This window comes from Tupaia chinensis, unplaced genomic scaffold (genome assembly GCF_000334495.1).
Source record: "Tupaia chinensis unplaced genomic scaffold, TupChi_1.0 Scaffold000256_1, whole genome shotgun sequence".
NCBI classification, from domain to species: Eukaryota; Metazoa; Chordata; class Mammalia; order Scandentia; family Tupaiidae; genus Tupaia; species Tupaia belangeri.
In genome coordinates, this window is record NW_006159736.1 from 1,847,389 (window position 1) to 1,874,400 (window position 27,012).

Genomic DNA, 27,012 nt, shown 5'->3' on the forward strand with positions numbered 1-27,012 from the left:
CACACACACACACACACACACATATATATATATATATATATAAAAGAGTTGGGGCTGGCAGGTGACATGGAGGTTGGGGTGCTGGACTCCCATGTGGCTGACCATGATTCAAGTCCCAGACCCTTTCTCGCTGGTCCCGTCTCTCTCTGTCTCTGTCTAGTCAAATTAAAATAGTAATGATAAATAAAGTTAAATAACTTTTTAAAAATACATAAAATAGTAAGTAAAGGAAAGAGGAGATGGGAATTCTGGGAGAGGAAATAACATGATCAAAGACACAGACCACTATAGAGGGAGCTCAGACTTGAGAATAAGACAAGGGCAAGGTCATACTAAGAAGTTTGACAACAATATGGTGATGAAGCATCAGTTAAGGCTCTTAGCAAAAGGTCTTGCTATTGAAAGATACCATTTCAGTAACCGTTTATAGGATGGATGAGAGTGGAGGCTGGAGGTAAGGGGACCAGTTCGGTGACTATCACACTTACTTAGATAAATGAAGAGAGGATGAACACATAAGCTAAGTTATACAGGAAGAAAAAATGACAGGTCAGATTTGGACATAAATGGTGAGAGTAAGTAAAAATCAAGGATGACTCCCAGGTGTTTGACTTTAGTGATTACAATTAGGTGGATTCACCAAATCAGTGAAACTAGGAAGGAAGATTTTTATAGTAGGGAGGCATTAAATTCAAGACAAGATATATTGATTTTATAGGCACTATGGGATCAAAATAGGGATGTGCACTAGGCTATAGGCTATAAAGCAAAAAGATAGTTACAGCCAAGGGGGTAGATAAAAGTATCTTGGGAATAATAGGGTAAAAAGAAAAGGATTTAGTCCTAAAACAGAAACTCTGGGTATCTTACAGAGAGCATGACAGCAGAGGACGACAGCAAGGAGATTAAGAAGAAACAGTCCAAATGTTATGTGGAGAATTAGAGTATAGTGCCATTGAGTCACTTTTAAGCCCAAATTGGGGTAACTGCCTATATCTGACCTCTGGAAAGAAGGCATATCTCATTTCTGATTTTCCTAGATTTATTCTGCTATTCTTTCTGTTCCCCTGTTGGAGTTTCTCCAGATCTAGCTCTTGAAGAACAAAGATGTTCTCTGTTGGCCAAAATTATCCTATTTGCTTCAAAGGGATGCTTCCTTTACCATTTTAAAGTTAACTAGCCTGGGGTCAGCAGGTGGCATACTGGTTAAGGCACTGAACTCCCACATGGCCAACTATGGTTCAAGACCAGACCTGGTGTCTCTGGTGGCTTGCTACTCTCTTCCCTCCTGCTTCCCCTACCCCCATCTCTCTCTGGTGAGCACACGTACCCTATAGCCAATTTTAAAAAATAATAATGATAAAGGGACCAGCAGATGGCATAATGGTTACGTTGCTGGACTTCCACGTAGTTGACCATGGTTCGAGTTCCAGACCTGGCAGCTTAAAACTCACCCTGGGTGCATGTGTGTGCGTGTCCAAAATTCCCAGAGGAGCAGAGGAGAAGGGATTACTGTGTGGCCTACTCTCCCACTGGTGATTTCTCACTTTCTGTATCTCTCTCTCTGACTCTCTGGTTAGCATACATGACCTATAGCCAAAATTGCTCCAAAATGGTAATAATAATAATAAATAAATGAATGATAATAATAATAATAATAAATAATAATAAAGTAAAGTAATTTTTTAAAAAACAGTTAACCTGAGGTAACGTGATTCTCTCCTGTTTACTTTGTCCATGGCATACACTTAAGCCCTGGTTCTGCTACCCTAGTCATTCTCTCGTGAAAGTGTCTAGCTTGTGCTTATAGACAGCTTAGATGAGGATTCCATGCCTACTGTTTTTCCCTGATGTCTGTAATTGGTCTATAACTGAACTTTTGACAGAGATGGAAGCTAACTCTTCTCTTGCCATGTTGTTTTCAGTTATTAACTATGGAATTACTCTCCACTACAAATCTACAGGCTCCTTCAGTGTATTGTCCTGAATCTTTTTGTTTTAATTATTTATTTAATTTTATGTATCTATTCGTTTGTTTTTTAATTTGACCAGAGAGACAAACACAGAGTGAGAGACGGGGGAAAGTGAGAAAGCAAACCACAAGGTCTGGGACTCAAACCATGGTCAGCCATGTGGAAGTGTCCAGTGCCTTAACCACCATGCAACCTAATAGCCTCTGTTCTTTTTTATTTTTTTTTACTTAAAGAGTAGTTTTATTAACAAATCATAAGTATTTTAATCCATTTACACTTTAAGTCATACTTGCTATAACTTAAGTCTTCTTAATCTTAAAAATAATTTTTCTCTACCATGTGAAACCTAGCCTTCCCTTAGACTTTTGAAAATTATATTTTGATCCCTGAGAATTATAAAAAGGGAGTTGGACTCCAGTAATATCATTTGCTTGATAGCTGGGTCTTAATCCACCTTTGTCCATAAAACATGGTCCACGGCCGCCTCCTGGTCCTTTTTGCACAGCTCTTACAAGAGGATAAATATATTTATTAGTTGATGCAGATTCAAGTTTAATTACTTCTCTGGCATAATCCTGAAATTCTTTCTCCTTTTTAGTCATAAGAGCATCAGTAAGTCTGTAATAATCTAATTCTTCTTCTTTTGCTTGCTTTGCATTAAGCTTATTTTTAGCCATTGGTTGGATGTGGGCATCTTGAACTTCTTGGTATTCTTTACCAGCTTTGCGTTTTTTCTCCTTCTCATGCTCCCAGAAGATCTGATCTGCTTTCATGATGGCCAGCAATTGCTCAAAAGCCTCTATTTTTCTTTGTCTTTCTTCTTCCTCTTTATTTTTCCTCACAGTGGCTCTATATTCTGTAATTGCTTTTAATTCTGCTTTGTTTTTTTCACATTTTTCTTTTTCTCTTTTTTCCCATTCAGCCTCAGCTTCTGCAATATCTCTAGCAAGAATCAAATCTTTATTGTCAAGTTTCTCTTTCATTAGTTCACTCAGGAAGTTATTTATTCTTTCTCTCCATTCCTCCATTAACCTCTGTGTTTCAGCTTCTTTTTCTTTCCTCATTTGTGTAAGGCGCTTTTTTGCTTTGATAAATCTTCAAATCTTTTCATCTTCTTCTTGCTACTGCTGTTCTACAGCTTTGATGATATTTTTATCATGCATATGTTCAAAAAACAATCGCCTATTTTCATTTATCCCTTCTTTTTTCTTTTCTACTTTTTTCTCATTTCTATTTTATATAATAAATTCTGTCGCTTTATTTCCTCAGCATATTTTTCTTCCTGTTTTCTCCTTCTTTCTTCTTCTTCATGTTCCTTTATTTGTTTTAGGTGATCTTGGGCAAGAGCCATTCTTTCTCTTGTTGCTTCTCTGCTTTTTCTTGTTCTTCTTTAAAAGCTTTTTCGATGTTGATTTTCACTTGCTCCTCCCATTTTTTTATCTGATTTTATCTTACTCTTTTGGAATTCAACCAGGCATCTCATTCTTTCATAACTCTACTAAGAAGTCCTGACTACAAAAAAAGGGCAATATTTTTAAAAAATACTGTCTAATTATGTATAGATATGTAAAAAATATACAAAAATACAAAACCCAAGTAGTACATGAAAGTGTTTCACTCTTTCTGTCTGGTAAAATTGATAGTGCTTTGCATGTTCAATGGCCTTTTTTCTTACTCCTTGTTTGTATATTTCTTCTTCTACATCAAGAATTTGTCTTTCTGCCTCGATTTCTTCATCATGCTTCTTTTTGGCTTCAAGTTTCTGTTCTTTCATCCCCTGTAAAAAGATAAAGCAATTTTTGTTGTCATTTTTCAATTTAATCTTATCAAAATTTAACATTATGATTTGAAAAGTTAAGCTTTTGTTATGGGTTTTTAGTGCATTTGCATATTTCATAAATAAGTAAAATAAGATTACAATTATGGAGAGAGAGAGACAGAGTCAGTGAGAGTGCTTCTTATTGGCTTCAAGTTTCTGTTCTTTCATCCCCCGTGCTTCCCTTCAGCTGTCCATAGCGCCGTCCAAAGTGCACCGGCATCTCTGACTGGGCGCCTACGGGACTCCGACAACGAAAGCCTAGCCTCTGTTCTGACTCTTAATTCACTGTTAGCTAACACTGCTGTGCCTTCAACTCCCAGGGGATTATGATTTGGTTCAGAAAGGCAGTTTAGCTCACGTGTTTGCATGTGAACCAATGCACTAATACAGTTAATATGTCAAAAGATAAACTCTGCATATGACATGATCAGTTTTATAATTTTTTAAACAGCTAGACAAATAAAATATAGTTGTGATAGAATATTTCTCTTTAGGGCTATAAGCAGGTATAATTATCTTAAAGACTTCTTTTTTTTTTTTTTACAATGTTTGGCATATGGAAAGCACTCAGTAAGTATGGGAGAGGTCTTCAGAAAGTTCATGGGAAATGAATATTACAAAAGAAACTATTGATGAATTTCAAAAAATTTTTACACCAAAATAAATTTATACTTAGATTTTATTTTTCATTAACTTTTTTCTTCTTTTTTTCTAAAAATTTATTTATTTATTTTTACATTTTCTCACATTTGCTTTATGTATCAAAAAATTTTTGCTCATGCCCCATAGTTCTTGACAGTTAATAAACAATGTTCAAAATTTAAAAAAACTGAATTTTAAAGATAATGTTCAAAATAATTATTATAAATTTTGCTTGTGACTCTATAACAGAGACAGTGTGGTTTTAAATATTTTTGAGAAAATATTTACATGTCAACTACTCAAACTGCTGAAAAACAAATACCCAGCACACAATTCACACATAAACCTTCTCAATTTAGCCCTGCCTACCAAGTATTCTGTGATATACCATCTGCTAGCAAAGATCAGTCTCTTTTTCTTCCTTCAAAGTCTTCCTTAAAATAATCCTCTGGTTGTGGCTGCTCTTTTGCAATCTCTAGTGACTACAATGCTGGACTAGAAAAGTCCAGGTAATTTTATGTTACAAATTCTTTCATATAGCTTGTCTAATCCTCTCTGCCAGGCAGAATTGTTTATGGTGCCAGACCATCTTTCCAAAAGCTTCTGTTGGCTTATTTGAGATCTAGCTTAGTTTCATACCTTAGTTTTCTGGTTAAATATTCAGATACGACATTCTAGTCATAGTCCTGTCCAATAATGAGTATTTCCAATTTCTGATTCAAGGCAACAGGTATTATTGAACTTATGCAAATAACCATTCTACCACAAAATAAGAATACTCCCAAATATTTTCTAATTCCAGAGGGGTCAGGAAGGGAGAAAAGTTTATGTTTCCATTTAAAGAAAGAAACAAGAAGAAAAAACATCCTAACAAATTGTTAAACCTATCAACAGCTCAAAAGAAAACAAAATCCTTAAATTTTGGTAAAACAAAGTATAGTGAAGAAGGCATTAATGTTTTACTCAAAAGTCATAAAATTCTACTTCACCAGGTCAGTCTTACATAGTTAATCTTTATTCTGTTGAATTTGCAGTGTTACTGTGGTCCAGTCTTTCCGGTTAAATCCTAGAAGTTAACATTCAATGTCATTATGGATATTTCTTATCCCTAGCATTAAGTTGTGGTTGCTTTTTGTTCTCTTATTTCTGTATGTGCATATTTAGTTTTCTTAATAAAGCACTCTTTTCAGAAATTCTTAAAGAGCTGTTCTGGCGTTGGTAAATTCTTACAGGTTTTGCTTATCTGAAAATGTTTTTATCTTTTCTTCCCTTAAGAAGGATAATCTTGCTGGGTATAGTATTCTTGGTTGAAACTGTTTTTCACTTAACACTTTGAATATATTTTCCCATTTATTTCCTTGCTCGCATTGTTTCTGATGAGAGGTCTGATGTTAGCCTCATGGGATAACTTTTATAAGTAACCTGATGTTTCTTTCTTGCCAATTTTAGTATCTTGTATTTGTCTGTGGATTTGGCCAATCTAGCTATGATGTGCCTTGGAGAAGGTCTTTTTAGGTTGATTCTATTAGGGATCCTTAGTATTTCTTGGGTCTAGATATTTAAATGCCTCTCTAGATTTGGAAAGTTTTCTTCCAGGATTTTATGGAATAGATTATCAATGTCCTTATTAGTTTCTTCACTTTTGGGTTACCGGCTATCCAGCTGTTTGGGCATCTAATGATATCTAGTATTTCTCATATAGTATTCTCATTTTGGGGGGTTATTTTCTCAGTTTTTTTTGGTTGTTTTTTCTAGGTCAGTGGTTTTTGTCTTCAACATCTGAAATTCGGTCTTCTACATGGCCTAATCTGCTTTTAATACTTTCAAGAGAGATTTTGATTTCCTGTATTGCAGCCTTCAACTCTAATAGACCCATTTGACTCTTTTTTATGGTGTGTATTTCCTCTTTCAGATTGTGCAAGAACTTCCTCACCCTCTTGGAACTAGTTGTTTCTTTTCATCTAAATCTTCTGGAATTCATTGTCTCTCAGCTCTTGCATCTTGTTTATTTTTGACACTATGAATATTCTGAATTCTCTATCAGACATTTCCACAAGTTCCATGGTACTATCTGTGAATGATGAAGGATTGTTCTTTTCACTTAGGAAGAGATTTTTTTCTTGATTTCTCATATTTCTTGTGCCTCTGCCATGATTTCTGGTCATTCTGTGACAAAATCTCTCTTCTACTTCTTGTCTGAGAATTTCAGAGGTCTAGGAGATGAGGTTTAGAGCACAACTTTAGTCACCTTGGTCCCTGGACACAGCAGGACACACCTCAGATTTAAAATGGCTTCTTGTCTGAGTGTTTTGGGGGGGTCTATCTATTAACTTTTTAACATTCCTTCATGATAAAAGAATGTACTTTTCAGGTCTGAAAAAAATCTCAAGATAGAAAAAGGCTGAATAAGAAAAATGATAAGTAATTTGTAGGCTGCTATGGTTTAAAGTGTCCCCTAAATATTTATGCATTGATGGGCTGGCTCCATAGCACAGTGATAAAGGGAGCCAGATTCCACATGGTCAACCATGGGTAGAATTTTGGCCCTAGGGACCAGCAGTTAGCATAATGGCTATGTTGTTGAACTCCCATGTAACCGACTGCGGTTCGAATCCCTTACCCAGTGGCTTAAACTCACATCGGGCACATGTGCGTGCGTGCCCAAGATCCCGAAAGGAGAATGGAGGAGAAGGGATTGCAGCGTGGCCATCCCTCCAGGGGGTGATTTCTCGCTTTCTATCTCTCTGTCTCTCTCTGTCTTTCTGGAGAGCACAGGCATCCTATAGCAAAAACCTCTCAAAAAAAAAAAAAAAAGGCATATATCTAGACACAAAAAAACTTGCCACTGAAATTATAATCTCAATTGATAAATTTAAATTGTGGAATAAAGACAGATGAAGAAAATAATTGTAAACTGGCATAGCATTTAAGGCATTTAACTCCCACATGGTCAATCACCAGGTTCCAGTCACAGAGCGTGTATGCCCAAAATCTAGAGAAGAAAATAGAGGAGAAGGGATTGCAGCATGGCCATCCCTACTGGGAGTGATTTTTCATTTTCTGTCCCTCTGTATCTCCAGCAAGCACAGACACCCTACAGCAAAAATCTCTGTCTCAAAAAAAATTGTAAACTGGAATATTGGTCATTATGCATATAATAAAACCAGAAACATTAAAATATGAAAAAAATAAAGACTTAGAATCAACCTCTCTCTCTTATTTATTTAGCTATAGGGCACGTGTGCTCATTGAGGTGGGGGGAGAAAGTGAAAAGTCACTCCTCAGGGTGGATGGCCACGCTGCAATCCTTTATCTTCCATTGTCCTCTCAGAATTTGGGGCACACATAAATGCACACATGCCCTGCACATGTGGATTTTTCAAGCTGCATGGTCCAGGATTTGAACCATGCAATTGGTCATACTGGATCCAGCCTCCTTAACCTGTGGAACACCTGCTGGTCCAGGATTAACCTCTCTTACTAGAAACTCCAGAGGAAAAAAAATAAAAATAATGAATTAGAAGCAAAATTTGAAGAGATAATGGCTGAGAATTTTCCAGAATTAAATATACCATTGCAGTAGACTCCAAATACAGTCGGTAAAATATAAAGGAAAACAAAACAATCTGTACTTAGACACTAATAAACTGCAAAGATGAAGAAAAACTCACCAAGCAACCTGGTGGTGGGGATATATAATTTGCAATACCACAGACATTTTTCTACTTGGATACATACCAATTTGGAAATATTTCTGTGCATTCCATTGCCATATAATTAGTGGCTTCCAAATACTATTAATACTGCTACTAATTAACTTTTTTTTTGATGATTTACACTTTTCTAAGTGCTTTTACATATCTTTCCTCATTAGATTTCACAAACAACCCCAAGAAGTAATACTAGTATTTCTACAGATGAGGAAACTGAGGCACAGATAGTTTTGTTGTTGTTGTTTTGTTCCTTTTAAAAGTAATTTGTCTAAAGTAACACGGCTAGTAAGTGGTAGACCTGGAATTCAAATCCAGGCATTTGGGCTCCAAAGCCTGAATTTTGTAAAGCTCCTCTAACATAGACTGGATGAGTGAGTACAAAACAAATTTCAGCTATTACCACCCGGGACCCTCCTGCGCCCTACAAAGTGTTAGTATACCATTATCATGTGTGACTCATTGTTAAATAATAAATTCCCTGCTCATTCCAACTAACTCTTCACCCCTAACCCATTTGCTTTTGTCCCTGAGACTGATGGCAACTCAGTTTTTAAATTGCTTCAGACATGAAACCTCCATCACTGATTAATGTGGAAAGGACTATACTTGAGCGAAAAATACATTCTGTTATGGACATCAAGTATTTGATTATTAGCACAAGTAGAACATTTCCCAGCTATTTTGTGTGACAATAATTGCAAATCCTGGACTGGCTTTGTGGCACAGCAGTAATGTGCTATTCAAGAGAAGCCAGGTCAGCCTAAAACATACCCCGTTTCGCGGTAGAGGCTATTCAGGCTAGGGTTAGGGAAAACAAGAGAGTTAAGATGGAGTACGGAGCAAGACACGGAGAGACCCTAAAGCCAGGTTAGCCCACTATAACCTGATGAAAAAATAATGTTCCTTCCTGCTCTCTGTCCCTCTGGCCCATCTCTATTCTGTTCCTTTGAGGCACACGAACAAAATAATTAAGAGGCAAGGACTCAAGAAAGGACAACTCCAAAGTTTGGAATTTGAAATGCTAGGACCTAATGGAAATTATAGGCTAATGAGCTCAAATGCATGGAAAATTATAGCCCCCCACCTTCTGCCCAAAATGGTCCACTCTAAGAAGACCATGCTTGAGACCAAAAGATAATCTTACTCCCTACCCACAAAATACAAGACTAGCTAGCCAGTATGGGCCACAAGTAGCACCAAAGAGCATCCATACCACAAGCCTAAATGGTGTAAGACTTCTTATGACATTAATGCTGACTTCACTGTAAAAGCCTTTTAAAAATCTATGTGAGGTAAGAAACAGGAACCCTAAGAATATAGTTAGAGTATAGGCCCAAGATGAAATCTCAAAATGGCCAAGTTTTGGTATGAAGACACAACAGCTCAGCTATTGCTGAGCTATTTGCTCACAGAGACAGCTTGTAACAGTAACTTAATGATTTCCCTAAGACAGACTTTTTCCTGGTCCCACCACATTCCAGGAAGAAGGTAATTGTCTTTTATGGGTAAAAGAAGGTAATTGTCTTTTACCTTTTGGGTAAAGAGAGTCTCCTGATCTTCTTACCCGCTACAAAATCAGAAAGAATAACCAGACGCATCCAGCATGTGAAATCCAACCCCCAAAATCACGACAAGGTAAATATATGCATTACCAGGGAACAAGCACAGACAAAGCCCTCTGACCCAGATAAAAACCCCTTGCTCCAGATCCTCTTCAGCAACCCACTTGGGCCCCACTCTCTGCTTGGGAGTTTTGCTCTACCTGTTCTCACTCTCTTTCTTTTAAAGTAATTATTTAATTTATTTATTATTATTACCATTAATTCACCAGAGATGGGCAGAGAAAGAGAAGAGAATGAAAAAGCAAGCCACCAGGTCCAGGACTCAAACCACAGTCAGTCATGTGGGAACCACAGTCAGCCATGTGGGAGTCGTTAACTACCACACCACCTGCCAGTCCCTGTTCTCTCTTAATAAACTCTGCTTGCTTACCTATGTTTGTATCTCTAATTCTTCATGAACTGTGAATAAGAACCTGTGTCCTGCTGCCAGTGCTGGGCCTGATTATCCCTGCACCTCTGTGTTCCCTGTGTCAGTATAGGAGTAAGTGCCTGAGATCCAATGAGCTGGAGGACTGTAGGAAGAGGATTGTGGCATGACTAGACTCTGTAGAGAGTGTTTCTCTCTCTTTTCCCCTCACTCTCAGATGCATGTATATGTGCTCTGTCATAAATGCAGGAAAAAAATGCAAATCCAGGCAATGACAACTGAATGAATAAGAATTCATAACAATTTTCAATCAAGAGAGTTGGATTTTGTACCTAATCTACCTGTAAGGCATGTGACTTTTATCTACTTTAATTTGCATCTAAAAATAGGGTTAATAATATAGTACCCTACTTATTTTTAAGAGCACTGAGAATTTAAATTAAGAAATGGATGGGATCAGCAGATGGTATAATGGTTACATCGTTGAACTACCACGTAGTCAAACATGGTTCAAGTCCTGGACTCGGCAGCTTAAAACTCATGCCAGGTATGTGTGTGTGCATGCCCAAGGTTCTGAAAGAAGACTGAAAGATAAGGGATTGCTGAGTGGCCATCCCTCCTCCTGAGGGGGTTTTCTCACTTTCTGTCTGTCTGTCTCTCTGGTGAGAACATATGCCCTATAGCAAAAATCTCTCCCTCTAAAATAAGAAAGAAATGGATGACAGGGAGAAGCCAATCTTGCCCCAGCCCCTGTGCCATCAGGACATCCATCTGAGACAGCCTTGCTCCATGGTGAGCCACTTGCTGTGGGGAGGGGTGCTGCAGAATGTTCCTCCTCCACATGCCTTGGAACTCCCAGGTGTGATCACTGGGACTTGGAGAAGCACATCTTGCCCCAGCCCCGATGCCATCAAAACATCCACTCAGATGGACTTGTTGCACAGTGAATCATTTGTGGCTGGGAGGGTACTGCAGACTGTGACTTAGCTCCTTCCCTACATGCTTTGGAACTCTCAGGTGTGTTCATTGGGACATGGAGAAGCCCATCTTGTCCCAGCCTTCATGCCATCAAAACATCTGCTCAGATTGCCTTGTTGCACAGTGAATCATTCGTGGCTGGGAGGGGTACTGCAGACTGTGACTCATCCCCTCCCCTACATGCTTTGGAACTCTCAGGTGTGTTCATTGGGACATGGCGAAGCCCATCTTGCCATCAGGACATCTGTCCCAGCAATGGGCCTGGCTGCATTGAGCTGAAGGGACACTGAACTATAGAGAGAGACAGTGGCTCATCTCCTACCACATGTCTGAATTCTCAGACCTCAGCATTTCCTGTAGTACATGTGCATGACGCATGACCCCTTCTCTCTTTCTTAATGGAAGCTCAGCAGCTCAACACCAGGTGCACCTGTTTTCTAGAAACTGGGAGGACTTTGAATTATCCAAGCCCTGACAACAGTGCAGGTTCTGGGTGAGCATCAGGGAGGTAGAGCAGCAGAGAGATCACCGATCAGCTCCTCCTGCTTACCTTTGAACACTCAGAATTAACTTGAAGAATTTGGGAAGAGATGTATGATTCACCTGATGACTAGAAACCACTGCAGAGGCACAAGAAATATGAGAAACCAAGAAAATATCTCTCCACCAAGGGAAAATATCAATTCCTCATCATCCACAGACAATATTATGGAACTCATGGGGATGTCAGATAAACAATTCAGAATCTTTATAGTGACAAAACTAAATGAGATGGAAGAGAAAAGAGACAATGAGCTCCAGAAGATGAGGAAGTACTTTCACAATATGAAAGAAGTAACAGACACCATAAAAAGAATCAAATGGAATTGTTAGAGATGAAGACTATAATACAGGAACTCAGAACCTCCCTTAGAAGTATTAAAAGCAGATTAGATCACACAGAAGATCAAATCTTGAATGTAGAAGACAAAACCTCTGACATAGAAAAAAATTATCGAAAAGAACCAAGAAGAAGACAATATATGAGAAATACTAGATCCCATTAAGTGCCCAGACATCTGGACAATTGGTATCTCATTAGGTGAAGAAACTAAAAAGGGCATTGATAATTTATTCCATGAAATCCTGGAAGGAAACTTTCCAAACCTTGAGAGGCATTCAAAATTCTAGACCCAAGAATTACAAAGGACTCCAAATAAAATCAACCCAAAAAGATCTTCTCCAAAGCACATCATAGCCAGACTAGCCAAAACCATAGACAAAGACAAGATACTAAAATTGGTAAGAGAGAAATGCCAAGTGACTTACAAAGTTGTCCCATCAGGTTAACATTGGACCTCTCATTGGAAATAATGCAGGCAAGAAAAGAAAGGGGAAATATATTCAAAATGTTACCTGAAAAGCAATTTCAACCAAGATTACTATATCCAGCAAGATTATCCTTCATATGAGTAGAAAAAATGAAACATTCTCAAATAAACAAAACCTGAAAGAATTTACCAAATCCAAGCCAGCTCTTCAAGAAGTTCTGAAGAGTGCGAGGCTGGCAGGTGGCATGGTGGTTGGGGCAGCTAGACTCCCACATGGCTGACTACAGTTTGAGTCTCAGATCTGGCACCTTGCTTTCTCACTTTCCTTCTCTCTCTCCCTGGTACACTTCAAAAAAATAAAAAATAAAATAATGACGATGAATAAAATTAAATGAAAAATAATTCTTAAAAATAAAAAGTTCTGAAGAGTGCTATACCAGGAAAACTAAAATCAGACAGACAGAAATAAGAGAACAAAAAACAATCAAGACAATGGCTAACTCAATGATAGGAACAAGTCTGAAATATTGATAACAATGTTGAATATTAATGGATTAAATTCTCCAATGAAGAGACACAGACTAGCCAAATGGATTAAAAAACAGAAACCCTCTCTCTGTTGCCTACAAGAAAAACATCTCATGGGTAAAGACATATATAGGCTAAAAGTGAAAGGCTGGGAAAAGGTATTACATGCAAACCGAAATTAAAAAAGGGCTGCAGTCGGGACCAGCAGTTAGTGTAATGGCTGTGTCGCTGGACTCCCGTGTAGCCGACCGCGGTTCACGTCCTGGATCCGGTGGCTTAAAACTCACGCCGGGCGCGTGTGCGTGCGTGCCCAAGATCCCAAGAGGAGAACGGAGGAGAAGGGATTGCGGCGTGGCCTTCCCCCCTGGGGAGTGATTTCTCGCTTTCTGTCTCTGTCTCTCTCTGTCTGTCTGGCGAGCGCACGCGCCAGAGTAAAAACCTCTGCAAAAAAAAAAAAAGGGGGCTGCAGTTGGGATACTGATTTCAGACAACATAGACTTTAAGACAAAAACTATAAGAAGAAACGAAGGGTATTATATAGCAGTAAAAGGGCTAATTCATCAAGAAACCATAAGGCTTATAAATATCTATGCACCCAACTCAGGAGCAACCAAATACATGAAGGAAAGACTGCTAGATCTAAAAGGAGAGATAGGCTGCAACATTATAATTGGGGATGTCAACATCCAATTATTTCTTTAGACAGATAGTCTAGATAAAGGATAACCAGAGACACAGGAACTAATGGATACCATAAATATAATGAACTTGACAGACATCTATAAAACTATCCACCCTAAAGCCAGAAAACTTATTTTTTTCTCACCCCTGCATGGAACCTTTTCAATGATTGATCATATGACAGGGCACATATCAAGCCTGTACAGATTCAAAGACATAGAAACTATATCCAGCATTTTCTCTGACCATCATGGCATTAAACTTGATATTGATTTCAGAAAAAATCCTCAAAAATACACAAACATATGGAAATTAAACAACCTACTTCTGAATGACTTCCCAACTACCAAAGAAATTAATACTGAAATTAAAACACTTATGGAAAGAAACAATAATGAGTACATGAGTTTACATAATCTATGGGACACCACAAAAGCAGTCATAAGAGGGAAATTCATAGCAATTAGTGCTCATAAAAAAAAGATGGAAAGGTGGCAAGTAGACTACTTAACATCAAGCTACAGGGAATTGGAAAAACCACCAAAAGGTCCAAAAAATGCCAAGAGAAAAGAAATAATAGGGACCAGCAGTTAGCGTAATGGCTGTGTCATTGGACTCCCATGTAGTCAACCGAGGTTCGCATCCCGGACCCAGTGGCTTAAAACTCATGCCGGGCGCGTGTGCGTGCGTGCGTGCCCAAGATCCCGAGAAGAGAACGGAGGAGAAGGGATTGCGGCGTGGCCATCCCCTTGGTGGGTGATTTCTCGCTTTCTGTCTCTCTGTCTCTCTCTGTCTGGCGAGCGCACACACCCTATAGCAAAAACCTCTCCAAAAAAAAGAAAAGAAATAATAAAGATTCAAGTAGAAATAAATGAAATAGAAAATAAACAAACTATACAGGGGGCCAGCAGTTAGTGTGGTGGTTAAGGGCGCTGGACTCAAACACGACCAACCACTGTTTGAGTCTTGAACCTGGAGACTTGCTTTCTCATTTTTTCTCTCTGGTCAAATCAAAATTTGTAAATAAGTACACTTAAAATAATTCTTTATCAGAAAAAAGAAAATAAACTATACAGAAAATAAATGAAAGCAAAAGTTGATTCTTTGAAAAGAGTAACAAGATTGACATACCATTAGCTAGATTGATTAAGAAGAGAGAAAGGGACCAGAATGATCAAATTCATGATGAAACAGGCAATCTTACAACAGACACAATAGAAATACAAAACATCATTAGAGGATACTTTCAACAACTATACACCAACAAACAAGAGAACCTGGATAAGATGGACAAATTCCTGGGCACATATAATCTACCAAGATGGAATCAAGAGGACATAGAAAGCCTGAATAGATCCATATCAAACAATGAGATAGAATCAGTAATAAATAATCTCCCAACAAAGAAAAGCTCAAGTCCTAATGGCTTCACTTCTAAATTATACAAAATTTTTAAAGAAGAGGTTAAGCCCCATCCTACTCAAACTATTTCTAAAGATCCAAAAGGAAGGAATTCTCTCAAACTCATTTTATGAAGCCTCCATCATCCTCATTCCAAAAACAGAGAGACATGACAAAAAAGGAAAACCACAGACCAATATCTCTGATGAATATAGATGCAAAAATTTTCCACAAGATACTTGTAAATCATATCCAACAACATATAAAAAAGATTATTCATCTCGATCAGGTGGGTGTTATTACGGGGATGCAAGGGTGATTCAACATACACAAAACCATAAATGTAATACACCATATTAACAGAAAGGATGATAAAAATCATATGATAATTTCTTTTTTTTTTTTTTTTGAGAGGTTTTTTCGCTATAGGGCACGTGCACTCGCCAGACAGACAGAGAGAGACATAGAGACAGAAAGCAAGAAATCACTCCCCAGGGGGAATGGTCACGCCGCAATCCCTTCTCCTCCATTCTCCTCTCGGGACCTTGGGCACGCACGCACACGCGCCTGGCATGAGTTTTAAGCCACCGGGTTCGGGATGCAAACCGCGGTTGACTATGTGGGAATCCAGCGACATAGCCATTACGCTAACTGCTGGTTCCCAAAATCATATGATAATTTCAATCAATGCGTAAAAAGCATTTGATAAATTATAACATCCCTTCATGAATGGATTGAAAACGTGTGGCAAATATACTCTATGGAATACTAGTCAGCCAGAAAAAACAAGACCCTGGAATTTGATAGAAAGTGGTTGAATATGAAAAATTTATTGCTGAATGAAGCACGTTAGGCTATGAAAGAGACAATTTATGTCTCCACTTAACATATATTAACTGTCCACACTCTATAGTAGATACTGAAAGACTGGAGGGCATAAAAGCATTGAAAATAGTTGTGGACACTGGAGACAGTGTAGAAGGAGAGCAGGTGATGGGACCGGCAGATGGCATGGTGGTTGGGGCACTGGATTCCCACATGGCTGACTGTGGTTTGGGTCCCAGACCTGGTGGCTTGCTTTCTCACTCTCCCTTTCTCTCTCTGTCTCTCTGGCCAAATTAAAATAGTAACACATTAAATTAAATGAATTTTTTTTTTTAAAGGAGGAGGGTAGGAGAGTAGGAGAGTATAGGGAAGGAAATTAGGGAGAAAAATAGAGAAGTAAGATATTTGTGGGACACAGAAATGGTTTATTACCTGTTGATGATAACATGTATAGTATTTTCAATTGAACTGGTCTGAGGTATATTTCATATTAGGTAAATTCTCTCTACAAGCTAAAGATGTACAGCAACTGAATGTATTAAAAAATTAATAATAATAAAATGAATGTCAAAATACTGATAGTAAATAAGCTCTTGAAAATGCACTATGGGTGGGCAATGAGGGGAAGGAAAGAGGGAATGGGGAGGAAGCAAAGCATTTAGAAAACACAAAAATGGAAAGTTATCTGTTGACAATAATGTACATGGTAATATGTTTGACTGGACTAATATACATTGTATTTATGCTAGGAAAAATCATTTTGTATGTTGTAAAGATGTTCAGGGATTAAATTTTTTAAAACTCACTCCCCCCCAAAAAAAAGAAAAAAGAAAAAGAAAATGTATTAACTACCAGATATTGAAGTATTACCTAAACAAATGTTCTAATAGATGTGAAAAGAAGACTATCACATAGATACACATTTAGGTAGGATCGTCAGCGAACTCTTCAAAGACCAAAGACTTGCTCAGCCTGGCCCTTTAATTTAGCAAGGAAGTCTCTGTACACTAAAATTATTTCAATAAAAGCAAAATATATAAGAGAACAGTGTGGGGAGTAAAAGGGGGGGGGAGAAAGATCTTAATTTTCTTATAATTTATTTATTTAATAAGGGTCCTAAATCTAGAAGTGCATATGCTTGTACAGACTAACCCATGTGAGACAACAACAATCTGGGACAGAACAAAAAAAGAACCTAGAACAAAAAGATATTCCTGGACTCACATAGGCTAAGAGTTATAACCAGCTCCTTCGTTATCAAGGGTCAAGAGAAGTAAGTCATTTTTGACATTCTCTCTTGTTCCTATATTGTCAAGTCCTGCAGTTTGGGGTTTTATTTAGAATTATTTATTTCACTTTATTTATTCATTAATTTATTTTAATTTGACCAGACACACACACACACACACACACACACACAGAGAGAGAGAGAGAGAGAGAGAGAAAGTGAAAAAGCAAACCGCCAGGTCAGCCATGTGGGAGTGTCTAGCTCCTTAACCACTATGCCACCTGCTGGTCCCCAAGTCCTGCAGTTTGTAGTTTTAACTCCAAAGTTAAAAATAAATGCATCCACTTTTCTGTATCACCCCTGTTATCACCTCAGTCTAACACTCCATCTTCTCTCACTTATATCAGCCTTTCAATCGTCTCCCATTTTCTTCTCTCTACTGTTTCTCTAGACAGCAGTAAGAACTTCTTATTTACATTCATTCATTCATTCCAGAGCAATGGAAACAGAGAGAGAGAGAGAGAGACAGAGAGAGAGAGAGAGAGAAGCACTACCAACAAAATCCAAATGCTGGGATCTGTTCCCAGCCCAAGCCAGCAGAGCCAACCATACACATGTACTCAGGGAGGTCTACAGACTTGAACCAGGAACCAGGAACCTTCCATGTATTAACTACCAGATATTGAAGTATTACCTAAACAAATGTTCTAATAGATGTGAAAAGAAGACTATCACATAGATACACATTTAGGTAGGATCGTCAGCGAACTCTTCAAAGACCAAAGACTTGCTCAGCCTGGCCCTTTAATTTAGCAAGGAAGTCTCTGTACACTAAAATTATTTCAATAAAAGCAAAATATATAAGAGAACAGTGTGGGGAGTAAAAGGGGGGGGAGAAAGATCTTAATTTTCTTATAATTTATTTATTTAATAAGGGTCCTAAATCTAGAAGTGCATATGCTTGTACAGACTAACCCATGTGAGACAACAACAATCTGGGACAGAACAAAAAAAGAACCTAGAACAAAAAGATATTCCTGGACTCACATAGGCTAAGAGTTATAACCAGCTCCTTCGTTATCAAGGGTCAAGAGAAGTAAGTCATTTTTGACATTCTCTCTTGTTCCTATATTGTCAAGTCCTGCAGTTTGGGGTTTTATTTAGAATTATTTATTTCACTTTATTTATTCATTAATTTATTTGAATGTGACCAGACACACACACACACAGAGAGAGAGAGAGAGAGAGAGAGAGAGAGAGAGAGAGAGAGAGAGAGAGAGAGAGAGAGAGAGAGAGAGAGAGAGAGAGAGAGAGAGAGAGAGAGAGAGAGAGAGAGAGAGAGAGAGAGAGAGAGAGAGAGAGAGAGAGAGAGAGAGAGAGAGAGAGAGAGAGAGAGAGAGAGAGAGAGAGAGAGAGAGAGAGAGAGAGAGAGAGAGAGAGAGAGAGAGAGAGAGAGAGAGAGAGAGAGAGAGAGAGAGAGAGAGAGAGAGAGAGAGAGAGAGAGAGAGAGAGAGAGAGAGAGAGAGAGAGAGAGAGAGAGAGAGAGAGAGAGAGAGAGAGAGAGAGAGAGAGAGAGAGAGAGAGAGAGAGAGAGAGAGAGAGAGAGAGAGAGAGAGAGAGAGAGAGAGAGAGAGAGAGAGAGAGAGAGAGAGAGAGAGAGAGAGAGAGAGAGAGAGAGAGAGAGAGAGAGAGAGAGAGAGAGAGAGAGAGAGAGAGAGAGAGAGAGAGAGAGAGAGAGAGAGAGAGAGAGAGAGAGAGAGAGAGAGAGAGAGAGAGAGAGAGAGAGAGAGAGAGAGAGAGAGAGAGAGAGAGAGAGAGAGAGAGAGAGAGAGAGAGAGAGAGAGAGAGAGAGAGAGAGAGAGAGAGAGAGAGAGAGAGAGAGAGAGAGAGAGAGAGAGAGAGAGAGAGAGAGAGAGAGAGAGAGAGAGAGAGAGAGAGAGAGAGAGAGAGAGAGAGAGAGAGAGAAAGTGAAAAAGCAAACCGCCAGGTCAGCCATGTGGGAGTGTCTAGCTCCTTAACCACTATGCCACCTGCTGGTCCCCAAGTCCTGCAGTTTGTAGTTTTAACTCCAAAGTTAAAAATAAATGCATCCACTTTTCTGTATCACCCCTGTTATCACCTCAGTCTAACACTCCATCTTCTCTCACTTATATCAGCCTTTCAATCGTCTCCCATTTTCTTCTCTCTACTGTTTCTCTAGACAGCAGTAAGAACTTCTTATTTACATTCATTCATTCATTCCAGAGCAATGGAAACAGAGAGAGAGAGAGAGAGACAGAGAGAGAGAGAGAGAGAAGCACTACCAACAAAATCCAAATGCTGGGATCTGTTCCCAGCCCAAGCCAGCAGAGCCAACCATACACATGTACTCAGGGAGGTCTACAGACTTGAACCAGGAACCAGGAACCTTCCCATTTTGGGACTGCTTCACAGAGCATCATATTCTACCACTGTTCCACCATCTCGACAGAGGTATTTTGGAAAATTGTCGAGTGGATGGTAACTGTGCACTGAAAATCTTTCAATGGCTTCCCATTGACTTGACATAAAATTCAAACAACCTAAATCGACCCACAGGTCTTCATGATCTGGCCCTGGTAGCACCCTTTATTTCCTTTTATATCACTTTCTATCTCACTCCTGCACTAGCTCCCTGTCAGTTCCTCAAAAACATTAGATTGTTTCCCGCCTTGGGTCATTGCACTTGTTACTCTCTCTACTTAAAATCTTCTCCTGCCTATTTTTTTTTAAACCTTAGTTAATGCACTTATCCCTCAGATAACAGCATAAATTCACTTTGTCTAAAAGGGTTTCTTAGGCTCTCCAATTTAAATTAGGCAACTCTTTCATACACTTACATTACACCAAGTATTTTCTTTCATATAATGTCTAAGAATGTGTCATGGAAATGGCCAGAAGGTTGCATAGTGGTTATTAAGGTGTTGGACTTCCACATGACTAATGATGGTTTGAATTCCAGACCTGGTGGCTTGAAACTCATGCTGGGTGCGTATGATTGCACGCCTAAAATCCCAGGAGTAGAATGGAGAAGGGATTATCGGCATGGCCATCTCCCCTGGGGGGAGGGAGGTGATTTCTCACTTTTCCTCTTACTGTCTCTGTCTCTCTCTGGCAAAAACCTTAAAAAGAAAAATAACGGAAAATGCACATTATGAAAAAGATCTATCTATAGATTTCAAAAACTTTTGCACCAAAATAAAGTTACACTTTTCCATGAACTTTTGGAAGTCTCCTCATATTTATTTGAATATGTGGGTGTGTGTATGTGCTTGTATACTTTTTTTTTTATCTTTCTTATCAAACTAGAAGCTCCAAGAGAGTAGAATGTCCTTTTTATCCACCCATGAATATTCAATGCTCAACACAATTCTCAGCGCAATAATTTTTTTTGAATGGATAAATGACCCTATAAGGTGGGTAACTCCTTATTGTAGATGAGGACACTAAGATAGAAGGTTTAACAACTTTTAAGAATTGGGACAGTTGGGGCTGACAGGTGGCAGCCTGGACTCTCACATGGCCAACAACAGTTTGAGTCTTGGACCTGGAGGATTGTTTTCTCACTGTTATTTGCTTTTTCTATCTCTGGTCAAATTAAAGAAAATAATGATAGTGAATAAAATTAAATTGAAATTCTTTTTAAAAAAAGAATTAGGATAGTATTCTGATGTCTGACTATAAAGTATTGGGAAAAATTTCTAGTACGGTCTATTTGGATCTGAAAATTAATAGGCTATTTTTTTTCCCCTTTTTTGGCAGGGATAGTTTTGCTATACATACACCAAAAAAAAAGTGAGAAATAGTCTTCCAGGGGGGATGACCACATCATAATACCTTCTCCTCCATTCTCCTATCAGGATTTTAGGCACACATGCAACCACACCTGGTGTGTTTTTCAAGCCACTGGGTCTAACACTCAAACTGTGGTCAGCCATGTGGGAGTCCAGTGCCTTAACCGCTATGGCACCTGCTGGCCCCACTAAGAGGTTATTAATGTCTAGATCAATACTGTCGTTCCTACCAGGCTTGTCTTGATGCCCATATATACATTCACATGTACATGTAGACTTTTAATCTAAGTGGTTAAAAATTTCAGAGGGCTCTTCCTCAAGAGTATTTCTTTTTCTTTTCTTTTCTTTTTTTTAAAAGAATTATTCATTTAATTATTTAATTATTATTGTTATATAATAATAACAAATGGAATTGATAATAATTAAAAATAATAATAATTATTATTTCTTAATTTGACCAGACAGAGACAGAGAGAGAGAGAGAAAGGGAACATGAGAAAGCAAGCTGCCAGGTCCGGGACTTAAATCATGACAGACCGTGTGGGAATCCAATGCGTTTATTTTGTTTTATTTTTAAAAATTCTATTTATTCATTCATTTATATTTAATTTGACCAGAGAGAGAGACACAGAAAGAGAGAAAGAGAGGGAAGTGAGAAAGCAAGCCACCAGGTCCAGGACTCGAACCATGGTTGGCCATATGGGGGTGTCCAGCTCCTTAACCACCACGCCACCTGCTGGTCTCATCCAGTGCCTTTAACCACCACACCACTTGCCGGCCCCTTCCTCAAGAATATTTCTAATTTTTCTTTTATGTTCTTTCTCTCTGCCACAATTCACAATCCTTTGAACCCATTCATTCCATTAGAATCAGACACAGTGAAAGAACTAGCAAAAGACAGTGGATATTTCTTCTTTTTTGCATCACTGAAGGTACTAGATTGAAGAATCATTTAAAGACTTAAAAGTTAACTTTTCAGAATGTTTTCCCAAATATAATTTTGTAAATTCATGTCTAGTCATAGTAGGCCAAATTTTCTTCAAAGCCCTTGGATTAATTCTACTGCCATTTCCACGAGAGTACAATTATATAATCTAAAGGCCAGGTCTCCATGTAGTTTAATTATCTCACTGAAGGGAGAACAAGTATCTCTGCTGTGTCCTTGGATACAGTCTTGAGTTAAATAAAAGGTGGATCTCAATTGCACTGAGAGTGCCTGGAGGGAAAGAATGAAAATGTTTCTCTATCCTCATAGACTCAGTACTAAGGGCCTTCAAATTAAATTGACAAATAACAGACCAATAGAAGAAAACATTTATTTGTGGCCCAGTCTTGGTGGTGCAGTCAGCAGGATACTGGAATGTAGCACTGTAAGTCACAGGGCTGACCAGGGGTTCAGATCACTGAATTGGCTTTAAACAAGCCTGGGGAGCTGGCAGGTGGTGTGGTGGTTAAGGACGCTGGACTCCATTGGCTGACTGCAGTTTGAGTACTAGGCCTGGCGGCTTGCTTTCTCATTTTCCCTTTCTCTCTGTCTTCCTCTTGCTTTGTCCTTCTCTGGTCAAATTAAATGAAATAAAGTTTAAAAAAATTATTAAAAAAAAAAGTAACATGTCTGGTACAGTCACGGGTGTGCAAACTGGAGGGCTTGGAGGGAGGGTATTAAAGTGGGAGAAGCCCCTGTTGAGGGTGTTTCTTTCTTCTGCTGCCTCTCTTGTGTACCCATGAATGCAGTATTATAAAGAAAAGAAACAAACAAAGGAAAATTTTACTTTGTATGCCCATGGGTCCTTGTAGAAGTGAAAATCCCCGAAAGCAGTTAGGTCTGGCAAACTTATATACCATTTTTTTTCAAAGGATGGTAAAGTGTGGAGAAGTGACAAAACAAAGAAAAAGGGGCAGCAAATTTTGGGAAAGTTAAATATATGGGAGAAACTAGTGGTAGACAAGGGTTATTTAGTAAGGTTTTTATGAAAGCTGTCAGAAACAAAATGGAGTTACATGTGTCAAACTCAGACTAAATGGGACCAGGAAAGGTCATGAAGGGAGTGTTCACATACACACACACATATATGCTTCATAAAAAGAACTCCAAGATATATGAACAGTCAAAAAGCTTATTTGAAAATGCTCAACCTTTCTTATCATAAGGAGATGCAAATCAAAACCACAATGAAATACCACCTAACCCCAGTCACAATGGCTAAGATTTTAAAAAATAAAGAATAATAAATGCTGGTGAGGTTATGATGAAAAGGAAACTCTCCTACATGGCTGGTGGGAATGTAAATTAGTACAGCCACTGTGAAAAACAACATGGAGGTTCCTCAAAGACTTACAGATAGAACTACCATATGATCCAGCAATTCTACTCCTGGTCATCTACCCAAAGAAATAGTATACACTCAGTCAGAAAAATACTTGGACATCCATGTTGACTGCAGCATTATTCACAATTGCTAAGACATGGAATCAACTCAAATGTCCAATATCAGATGAATGGATTGAAAAAATGTGGCACATATACACTGTAGAATACCACTCAGCCATAAAAAACAATAAAACCCTGGCATTTAATAGAAAGTGAACAAATATGGAAGATTTAATGCTAAGTGAAGTAAGCCAGACTATGAAAGATAGGTACTGTGGGCCAGCAGGTGCTGTGTTAGTTAAGGGCACTAGACTCCCACATGGCTGACAGCGATTCAAGTCCTGGACCTGGTGGCTTGCTTTCTTACTTTCCCCCTTTCTCCCCCTCTCTCTCTCACTCTGTCCCTCTCTGATTAAATTAAAATAAATGAATAAATAAAGTTAAATGAAAATAATTCTTAAAAAAAGAGAGAGAGTGAGGCATTGTATGTCCCCACTCACTATATACCAAATGTCTGCATTCTATACCAGGAACTGAAAGATCTAAAGGTATAAAACCATAGAAAGCATGGCAAGCGAGTAGCATATTAGTTAAGGTGCTGGACTCTCACATGGCTGACCATGGTTCAAGTCCCAGACCTGGCGACTTGAAACTCACACTGGGTGTGAGTGTGTGTGTACCCAAAATCTCAAGAGGAGAATAGAGAAGGAATTGCAGCATAGCCATCTTCCCTTTGGGGGTTATTTCTCACTTTCTCTCTCTTTCTCTTCACCTCTCTCGTGAGTACACACTCTATAGCAAAAACAAAAACAACAAAGATCTCTCTTTGCGGCCAGTAGATGGCATAGCAGATACATTGCTGGACTCCCACATGGCTGATTGCAGTTTGAGTTCTGGACCCAGTGGCTTCAAAATCATGCTGGGTGCTTGTGCATGTGTGCCCAAGATCCCAGGAGGAGAATGGGCAGGGGGAGGATTATGGTGTAGCCATCTTCGGGGGAGGGTGATTACTCACTTTCTCTCTCACTGTCTCTGCCTTTCTCTCTGGCAAGTGCATGCACCGTAGGACAAAAAAAAAAACTTAAAAAAAAAAAATCTCGGGCCACCAGGTGGCATGGTGGTTAAGGGCACTGAATTTCCACATGGCCAACTGTGGTTTGAGTCTAGGACCTGGCAGCTTGCTTTTTCACTCTCTCTCTCTCTCTCTCTCTCTCTCTCTCACTCTGTCCCTGTCTGGTCAAATGTAAATAAATAAATTTAAATAAAATAATTATTTTTAAAACATCATCTCCCTTTAAAAAAAAAAAAAACGGCTTAGAAAGCAACTATGAATACCAGAGACAGTATGGGAGGAAGGTGAGAAATGGAAGAGGGGGATTTGGGAGAGAGAGAATCAAGGGAGGACAAAGCTAAACATTCAACTGACACAAAAATGGAAACTTATCTGTTGTTGATAATGTGTATAGTAATATCCTTGACTGGAGTAACATACAATGTATTCATGTTGGGAAAATTCATTTTCTATGTTGGGAAGATACACAGTGATTGAATGTAAAAATTAAGAAAAAAATAGAAATATATATAAACATATCACATATACAGATATAAATGAATATATAATATATAAATATAAATTATATATGTGTGTGTATCTGTTTATATATGAACTATTACAAAAGACTCTGCAAAAAACACAACCTTGCACAAAGACCAAAACAGCCATACACAAAAAAATACTTCTGTGAGGACGTTTCTCCAGCAACAGCCTATCCTTGGACTGACCCCATCCTTTTTACTGATCCTATGGCCAAGGATAATTGTCCCCAAACAATTTATGTAACTCTCCTCGTTTTTCCTTTGAAAACCCTTGTCTTCCTTTACCTCCTTGGCTGTGCCCACGTGTGTTCCCACAGCAATGCCATTCCTGAGTAAACATAATTTTCCTTGGGAGTCTCTCTCTTTCTGCCTGTTACTTGGTTTGATGTTTGTTATGCAGGCTCTAGTAATAAATGTAATCTCCTCCTCCTGGTTTGGGAAATGGGAGGAGACACTTTCAGAAAGAGGAATTTATGCCCTACTTTTAGGCAGAAACGGGGAAGGCAAAGAGTGTCTCTTTAAAAGTATTTAGCTCAAAATAATCCATTTGCCAAAATAGGCATATTCTGATCTCCTTCAGTATCAGATAATCCCAAGAAAGTGGGAAAGGGGGTGGAGAAAGGAAAGGGATGCTTTTTGGAGGAGCCCTATTCAGAAGTTTTTCTTTCTTTTCTTTTAAATTTGCTATAGGGCGCATATGCTTGCTGGAGAGAGACAGAGAAAGAAAGTAAATAAGCATCCCCCAGGGGACATGACCACATAGCAATCCCATCTCCTTCATTCTCCTCTCAGAATTCTGGGCTTGCATGCCTGTGCAAACACCCAGAGAGTTTCTCAAGCCACCAGGTCCAGAACTCAAACTACACAACCAGCCATGTGGGATCCAGCTGCTTAAACCATCATGCCACTGGCTGGACCCAGGGCATTTTTCTTAAATTTGGATTCTCATCCATATTTTCTGAGCTCCTCTAGGAATTTTTTTTCCTTTTTTGATCGTATTTTTAAAAATTCTGGTAAAAAAAATATACAAAAAAAATAATAAAATCAACCATTTCAGCCATTTTTAAATGTACAGCTCAGGGGTATTAAGCACATTCACACATCACCACCATCCATCTTTGGACCTTTTGCACCTTACAAAACTGAAACGCTGTGTATTATACACGTCCCCACTTACTCTCTCCTCAGCCTCTGTCAACAACCCTTCCACTTTATAGCTCTATGGACTGGACTACTGTAGATAATTTATATGAGTTGAATCATACAACATTTGTCCTGTAGTGACTGATTTATTTTACTCAACATGTCTCTAAGGTTTATCCATGTTGTAGCATGTAATGTCTTTGACTTCTAAGGCTGACAATTTTCCATTGTGTTTTGTGTGTGTGTATGTGTGTGTGTGTGTGTGTAACATTTTGTTTATGCAGTCACCCATTCATCCAATAGATATATTCATTGCTTCCACTTTTTGGCTAATAGGAACAATTCTGCTATGAACATAGTTGTACAAGTTATCTGCTTGAGTCCTTGTTTTTAATTCTTTCAGATATACAGCTGAAGTGGAACGACTGGATCCTTTGGTAATTCTTTTTTTATAAATAATTATTTTATCTAACTTTATTTATTTATTTATTTTAATTTGACTAGAGCAGCACTGAGTGAGAAAGGGGGAAAGTAAGAATGCAAGCTGCCAGGTCTGGGCCTCAAACCATGGTCAGCCATGTGGGAGTTGGGGACCAGCAGTTAGCGTAATGGCTATGTCGCTGGACTCCCACATAGTCGACCGCGGTTTGCGTCCCGAACCCGGTGGCTTAAAACTCACGCCGGGCGCATGTGCGTGCGTGTCCAAGATCCCAAGAGGAAAATGGAGGAGAAGGGATTGCAGCGTGACCGTCCCCCTTGGGGGGTGATTTCTCGCTTTCTGTCTCTATGTCTGTCTCTGTCTGTCTGGCGAGTGCATGCGCCCTATAGTGAAAACCTCTCCAAAAAAAAAAAAAGGCCATGGGGGAGTCCAGCACCCTTAACCACCACGCCACCTGCCAGCACCAGTAATTCTACTTTTATTTTTCTGATGAACCATAGTGTTTTCTTTTCTTTCTTCTTTTTCTTTGTAAAGAGATTTTTGCCTTAGGGCACTCATGCTTGC

The 27,012-nt window shown here is 38.8% G+C and overlaps 1 pseudogene; it reads right to left on the bottom strand.

Annotated features, from left to right (window-relative positions):
- Positions 1–2,305: 2,305 nt before the first annotated feature.
- LOC102473531 (coiled-coil domain-containing protein 173 pseudogene) lies at positions 2,306–3,203 on the bottom strand (annotated as a pseudogene).
- Between the last annotated feature and the right edge of the window lie 23,809 nt (positions 3,204–27,012).